This window comes from Mobula birostris, chromosome 28 (genome assembly GCF_030028105.1).
Source record: "Mobula birostris isolate sMobBir1 chromosome 28, sMobBir1.hap1, whole genome shotgun sequence".
NCBI lineage: Eukaryota > Metazoa > Chordata > Chondrichthyes > Myliobatiformes > Myliobatidae > Mobula > Mobula birostris.
In genome coordinates this window covers 36,685,793-36,692,095 of record NC_092397.1, presented here as the reverse complement: position 1 = coordinate 36,692,095, position 6,303 = coordinate 36,685,793, and the positions used below count along the sequence as shown (strand labels likewise).

The following is a 6,303-nucleotide window of genomic DNA, read 5'->3' as shown; positions in this document are numbered from 1 at the left end:
GTAGTCGTGGCCGAGTGGTTAAGGCGATGGACTAGAAATCCATTGGGGTTTCCCCGCGCAGGTTCGAATCCTGCCGACTACGTGTATGTATCGCCTTGATTCCTCTCACGGATGCAGATTGTAAAAAGCCAGTCGAAACACCGATCTGTGTTCGCCGCCTCCAAAACCAGAAGTGCACCTGAAGTTCCGCTTTTATTCAGGTGGGCTCTACGACGCAATCCATTAGCGCGTTCGGCACTGTATCCGAAATGCTGGTGGTTCCAGACTATTCAGGGACGCTGTTGATCCAGTGGCCTTCGCTGTACGCTCCGTGTGTTCCTAATACAGTCATTAAAAACCCACATATAGAGAACAGAACACTACCACGACCTGTCTTGCTTACATTGATGTTGACATAAACTTAATATATTGTACATGGACGATCAAACCAACAGAAACTCTTTCAGTGCACCAGTGTATTTCATGTTTAAATTTATGTTATCGCCACTTGAACCAGAAGGATCAATTCACTGAACTTCACTCACACCAACACTGACTGTTTCCACAACTCACTTTCAAACTGGACATTTCGTGCTAGAGACATTTTTGCTTTGTTGTTGTTGTTATTACTTTCTCAGCTCACGTTAGCCTGAAGTACGGGGGTGCTGAAGCACACTCATTCTTCAATAACTCCGGACTTCGGGCCATTCTACAGATTTACAGAAATATTGCTTTGCTGGCCTAACTATTTAATGCTATTGTGTAGTGACTTTGAGATGATAGTTGTTGATATTACCATTGGGACAATATATACCCTGTTCATGCTCGATCGTCTTTCAGTTTCTTCTTTCAATTCAGTATAGTTCTGGTGCTTTTCACTTGTTAATTGTTGTAGGTTATGTGTGCTTGCAATGGCTATATCGATTATGTACGTTGTTATTGCCTTTTAATCCAGTAATATTATATATGCAGACGGTTATTATGGATTGTCCTGTAATGGATCAGTCATAAAATAATTGTACGACTCTGACCCTAATCTAGAACAGGGTTGTACTTATAGTAAGGTTTCTGAGTTTGCATTTTAAAGCAGTGATGTTTGTCAATTGACTGTCCCTGTGTAAGCAATCAGATTGAGTTAAACTGTTGCTCCATCCTGTAATGTGTTGGATTGTTTCTGGTGTCTCTTGTCATTTTCTGCAATTATCGACTTTAATTTGTTAGGCTTTTATTATGGATTTGTAACATTTTTGTGTTAAACACCTGGCCCTGTAATGCCACAACGAACCCCTCTGTTTCTGGGAAGATGTCTCCAACTCTGACCCAAGCGTTCCACGTCTCCTTCTTCACACCCTGTCTGCTCAGATTATGGGGATGTTTTCCATGGAGGGTTGCTGCTCCATTAGTTAACTTTATTTGATTATTATTTTGCGTTTTTGTACTTTCAGTCTGTTATGTTTTCTGCATTGATTGTCCGTCTTGTGTGCACTCTTTCATTGATTATATTTTGTTTCTTTCACTTACTGTGAATCCTCTCGAGAATATGCATCTAATAGTAGCATATTTGTGCTTTGATACTGAATTTACTTTGAACTCTGAAGTGTTCTGCGCTGCTACACAGGACCCGGACCCTCGGTTCCCTCCAGTGGCCGGTCGCTGGTACTGCCTCACGGATCTCACTGCGACTCTCCGGGTCGTTTTGTGAACCCAGGAGCAGGGACGTTTCGCTTCTTGTTCACATCAACGTGCAAGTTAAATAAAGCGGCGACTTGCTGCTCCTCTGCGAAGTTCACGGGTCGGTCACATTTGTAGAAAGGGAAACAGATAATGTTTCAGGCGGAGCCCCATTCGTCACCACTGGGAAAGAGAGAAAATAAGGTATTTTTCAGTTTCAGACAAAGTGGGCGAACGTGATCAGGCAGAAGAAAAGCCGCGGATCTGGTGAGACCAAGTGAGTGACTGTGATTGTTATCATCGGGACTTTTGTTTCTATGTTATATGAACAACAGAACTGTGGGGAATGCCCAGGACAGCAGTCTATGGCAATGAAAGGAGGGGGGTGGGGGGGGAAGGAATCAAAAACCAGGTGGGCGGCGATCAATGATGGGTATCTTTTGGCACAAGAATCAGAGTAGCGCACACAAAACACTAGGGCATCTCAGCAGGTCAGTCAGCATCTATGGAGAGGAATAAAAAATCATGTTCCTTCATCAGTACTGGAAAGGAAGTGGGAAGAAGTCAGAATAAGAGAGTCGGGGAAGAGAAGGGGTTCACGCTACAAAGTGATAGGTGAAGCCAGGTGAGGAAGGAGGGTAGATATGTTGGGGAAAGGAGCTTGAAAACTGGGAGGTGACAGGTGAGGAAGGAGGGTAGATATGATGGGAAAAGGGGAGTATTGAAAACTGGGAGGTGACAGGTGAGGAAGGAGGGTAGATATGTTGGGGAAAGGGGAGATTGAAAACTGGGAGGTGACAGGTGAGGAAGGAGGGTAGATATGTTGGGGAAAGGGGAGATTGAAAACTGGGAGGTGATAAGTGAAGCAATTTGATGAAAGAATGTACGTATGTAGGGGAAAGGGGAGATTGAAAACTGGGAGGTGATAGGTGGAGCCAGTTGAGAACAAGAGGTAGATATGTTGGGGACAGTGCAGTATTGAAGACTGGGGGCCATAGGAGAAGCCAGGTTAAGATGGAACTTAGATATGCTGGGTAAAGAGGAATATTTGAGAGGCTGGGCGGTGATTGGTGGAAAAGGAAAAGGGTTGAAAGGCAGAGATCAGTTTGGAGGGGCGGGTTGACTAGAGAGAGGCGGTAAACATGCGGGGAAACGTGAAGACTCAAGAGGGAATCCGGAACAGAAAATTAAAGCAAAAAGAGGAGAATGGAGAGATTAGCGGGTTAGAAAAATCGACGTTCATTCCATCAGATTGAGGACTACCCAGATGGAATATGAAGTGTTGCTCCTCCATCCCGAGCGTGGCTTCATCGTGGCAGTAGAGGAATCCACGACCAACATGTCAGAATGGGAATGCGCAGCGGAATTAAAATGGTTGACCATTGGGAAATCCTACTCGTTGCGGACGGAGCAAAGTTGTTCCACAAAATGTTTCCCCAATCTATCTTGCGTCTTGCAGTTGTAGATGAGGCCGTATTGGAGCATCCGATACAGTATATGACCCAGAGAAACTCACAGCTGAAGTGTTTCCTCACCTGAAAGGACTGTTTGGGACTCTGAATGTTGTGAGGGAGGAGGTGAACGGCCAGGCGCAGCACTTCCTCCGTATGGATAAATGCCAGAAGGGAAATCAGTGGGAGTGTGTAGTCGTGGCCGAATTGTTCGGCGATGCACCCTGAAACCATTGGGATTTCCTCGCGCAGCTTCGAGTCCTGACTACGGTGTATTTCCAACATTTTCTGTTTGACTCTCTGATGCAAACCAGTCATGTAGATTGTGAAAAACCGGGTCCCGCCCAGCAGCGATTGTTGGTCACGTTCTACAACGCAGAATTGAACCATTTATTCCTACTTTCCACAAAACTTGTCTCTGCGGCGCATCGGTGAGCGCGTCCGGCTGTTAACCGACAGGCTGGAGGCCAATGATCCGGCAGATTTGTTTCTGTTGTGTTTCATTGGCAGCTGGGAAACGCTGCGCTGAAGGGAGGCCGGGGCTCCCTACTGCGGCCGCGATGGGAATTTAAACTGTTATATTTTAGACACATGTACCGAGATACAGTGAAAACCTTCTCGTTCATACTGTCCATGGAGATGAAATCATTACACAGTGCGTTGAGATCGCACAAGGTAAAGCAATAACAGAGTGCAGAATAAAGTGTAACAGCGACAGGGAAAACACAGTGCAGGTAAATAATAAGGTGCAGCATCATAACGAGGTGACTTGTGAGGACAAACGTACACCTTATCGTACTAAGAACCGATTCAGTAGATAAAACAGTGGGATTGAAACTATCCATGAGCCTGTGATACGTTCTTTCAGGCTTTCTGCCCGATGGAAAGAGGATACAAACAGTCGTTTTTCAGGTAGGTAGGAAGTTTAAAAATACAAGAGTAAACTTCAGACGATGGCAATCGGATAGGGGACAAAACTAGCGGAGGAACTTACGCTTTTTGCGTCTGTCATTTTATGTTGATACCAGCAGTATGTTAGAAATTCCGGATGTCACCTGGACCAGATGAACTACACCGCGGGTTTATGAAAGAAGTGGGTGACGATATCACGGAAGCGTTAATAGTGATTATTCAGGAATGACTGGATTCTGGAATGGTTCAGACGACAGGAAAATTGCAAAAACACTTTTACGTTTACAAAAGTCAAGATATTACGGACCGGTTGGCATGGATTTTATGTTGGGAAAATGCTGTAGTCCATTCGTAAGGATATGCTTTCAGGCGTCTGATAAAATAGTCCGGCCAACATGGTTTTCTTAAAGAGAAATCTGGCCACACAGATCTGTTGGAATTCTTTGGAGAAATAGCAGTCGAGATAGAGAAAGGAGAGTCAGTGGGTGTTGTTAACTTGGATTTTCAAAAGGCCTTTGTCAAGTGATGCAAAAAGGTTGCTAAACAAAACTAGAGCTCATGGTATTGCAGGAAAGATACGAGAATCGAAAATATATTGGCGACTGGTGGGAGGTAAGTCTGGGAATAAATATGGCATTTTCAGTCGTTTGTCGGTAACTAGGTGTCTTCTGGAGGGGTCTCTGCCTTGTACCTTATCTGTCAATGATCTGGATGACGAAATTGATGGCTTTGTATGTGATAGAAAATTAGATGGAGGGGCTGGTAATATTGATGAGGCAGGACGTCTGCAGAAGGTCTTGGAGAATGGGCAACTAAGTGGAAGCCGGGATACAGAGTACGAAAATGTATGGTCAGGCACATTGACAAAGACTATTTCCCAAATGGGGAGCAAATTCAGAAATCAGACGTGCAAATGTGCTGGGGAGTTCTCGTGCAGGATTCCCTAAAGGATAAGTTGCGGGTTGAGTTGGTGGTAAGAAAGACAAATACAATTTTAGCATTCATTCCGCCAGGACTAGCACCTAAAAGCAAGGTTATAATGAAGATGAATTGTAAGACATTGATCAGATTCATTTGGAGCATTGTAGACAATTGTGGGCCCATTTCTGATAAAGGATGCGCTGGCATTGGAGTGGGCCCAGGGGAGTCTCACGAGAATGATCCCGGAATGAAACGGTGAAGATACAAGGAGCATTTGATGGCTCTGAGCCTCAACTCATTGGAATTCAGATAAATGAGGGAGCATCTCATGGAAACCCATCAAATATTGAGCGGCCTGGATAGAGTGGATGTGGAGAGGATGTTAGTTCAGATTCTCTGACCCTCAGCGTTGATGTTGAGCCCAATCGACCCGGGACATGGTGATAGGATCCCATGAAAATGTCCTTCTGCCTCACTATCTGTGTGGTAGCAGTTGTCATGGCCGAGTGATTAGGCGATACACCAGAAGTTCATTGAGGTTTCACTGCGCAAGTTCCACTGCGGGAGAGGCGGGTCCTCTCAGAGTAATCCGTGTCCACGTAATTCCAAATTTCTTCATTCCTTCTACCGAAGTATTATTTGCTTCGCCGTCTCGTGATGAAACTATGGAATAAGGAAATTAAAACCCTTTATTGCATTGCGCTTCAAGGGTCTTGTTATGAATTCAGGGCGTTCATTGGAAATTCTATCGGTTGAGTCACTCTTGACATTCGAGAGATCATCTGCCGCCAACATGGACTGAACTGCTTTCCTGTTGAGCCGCACATCTTAAAAATCCAAATCTCAGGGTTCATTGAGTGTGTGAAGAAATTAGATTGTTCTGGAGAGTATCGGCGATCAATGCCAAAGGTCTCCTGACTGGGCAAATCTAGTGTCCCTTTGCCGCACCCACTCGGTCATTTAAGGTATCCTTCCTCAGGTAGGGTCCCCTGACTGCCGGCAAGCGAGCGGGGTTGTCTGGATCTCCCTTTCTCAGAGGGAGATAGAGGCAGATTCTATTAATGAGTAATGATTCAACTATTCAAAACATATTTATTTTCAGATTTGCCTTCATCCAGGCAGCCACAAGACAAGAAACTCGAATAACCCAATCAAAAAAAAAACACTAAAAACCACTGCGCAGAGAAAGGAAAAAAAAAAACGTTATCCAAACAAGAGAAGCAAGCTAACAGCATCTCGAAACAGACTGGGTAACGGATCTGCTCCCGGAGCATCCGGAGTAGGCCGAAATCCTCGAACCCCAGTTTTCACATCAGCAGGACAGAAAAGCGCAGCAGCCGGATCTGCTGCGATCCTTTTGATTCTGTTA

General features: G+C 44.9%; 1 non-coding gene across 1 annotated transcript; it reads left to right on the top strand.

Moving 5' to 3' along the window:
- Positions 1-82, top strand: trnas-aga (transfer RNA serine (anticodon AGA)). Its single transcript has one exon. It is a non-coding gene; the product is annotated as a tRNA-Ser (tRNA).
- Positions 83-6,303: the final 6,221 nt, after the last annotated feature.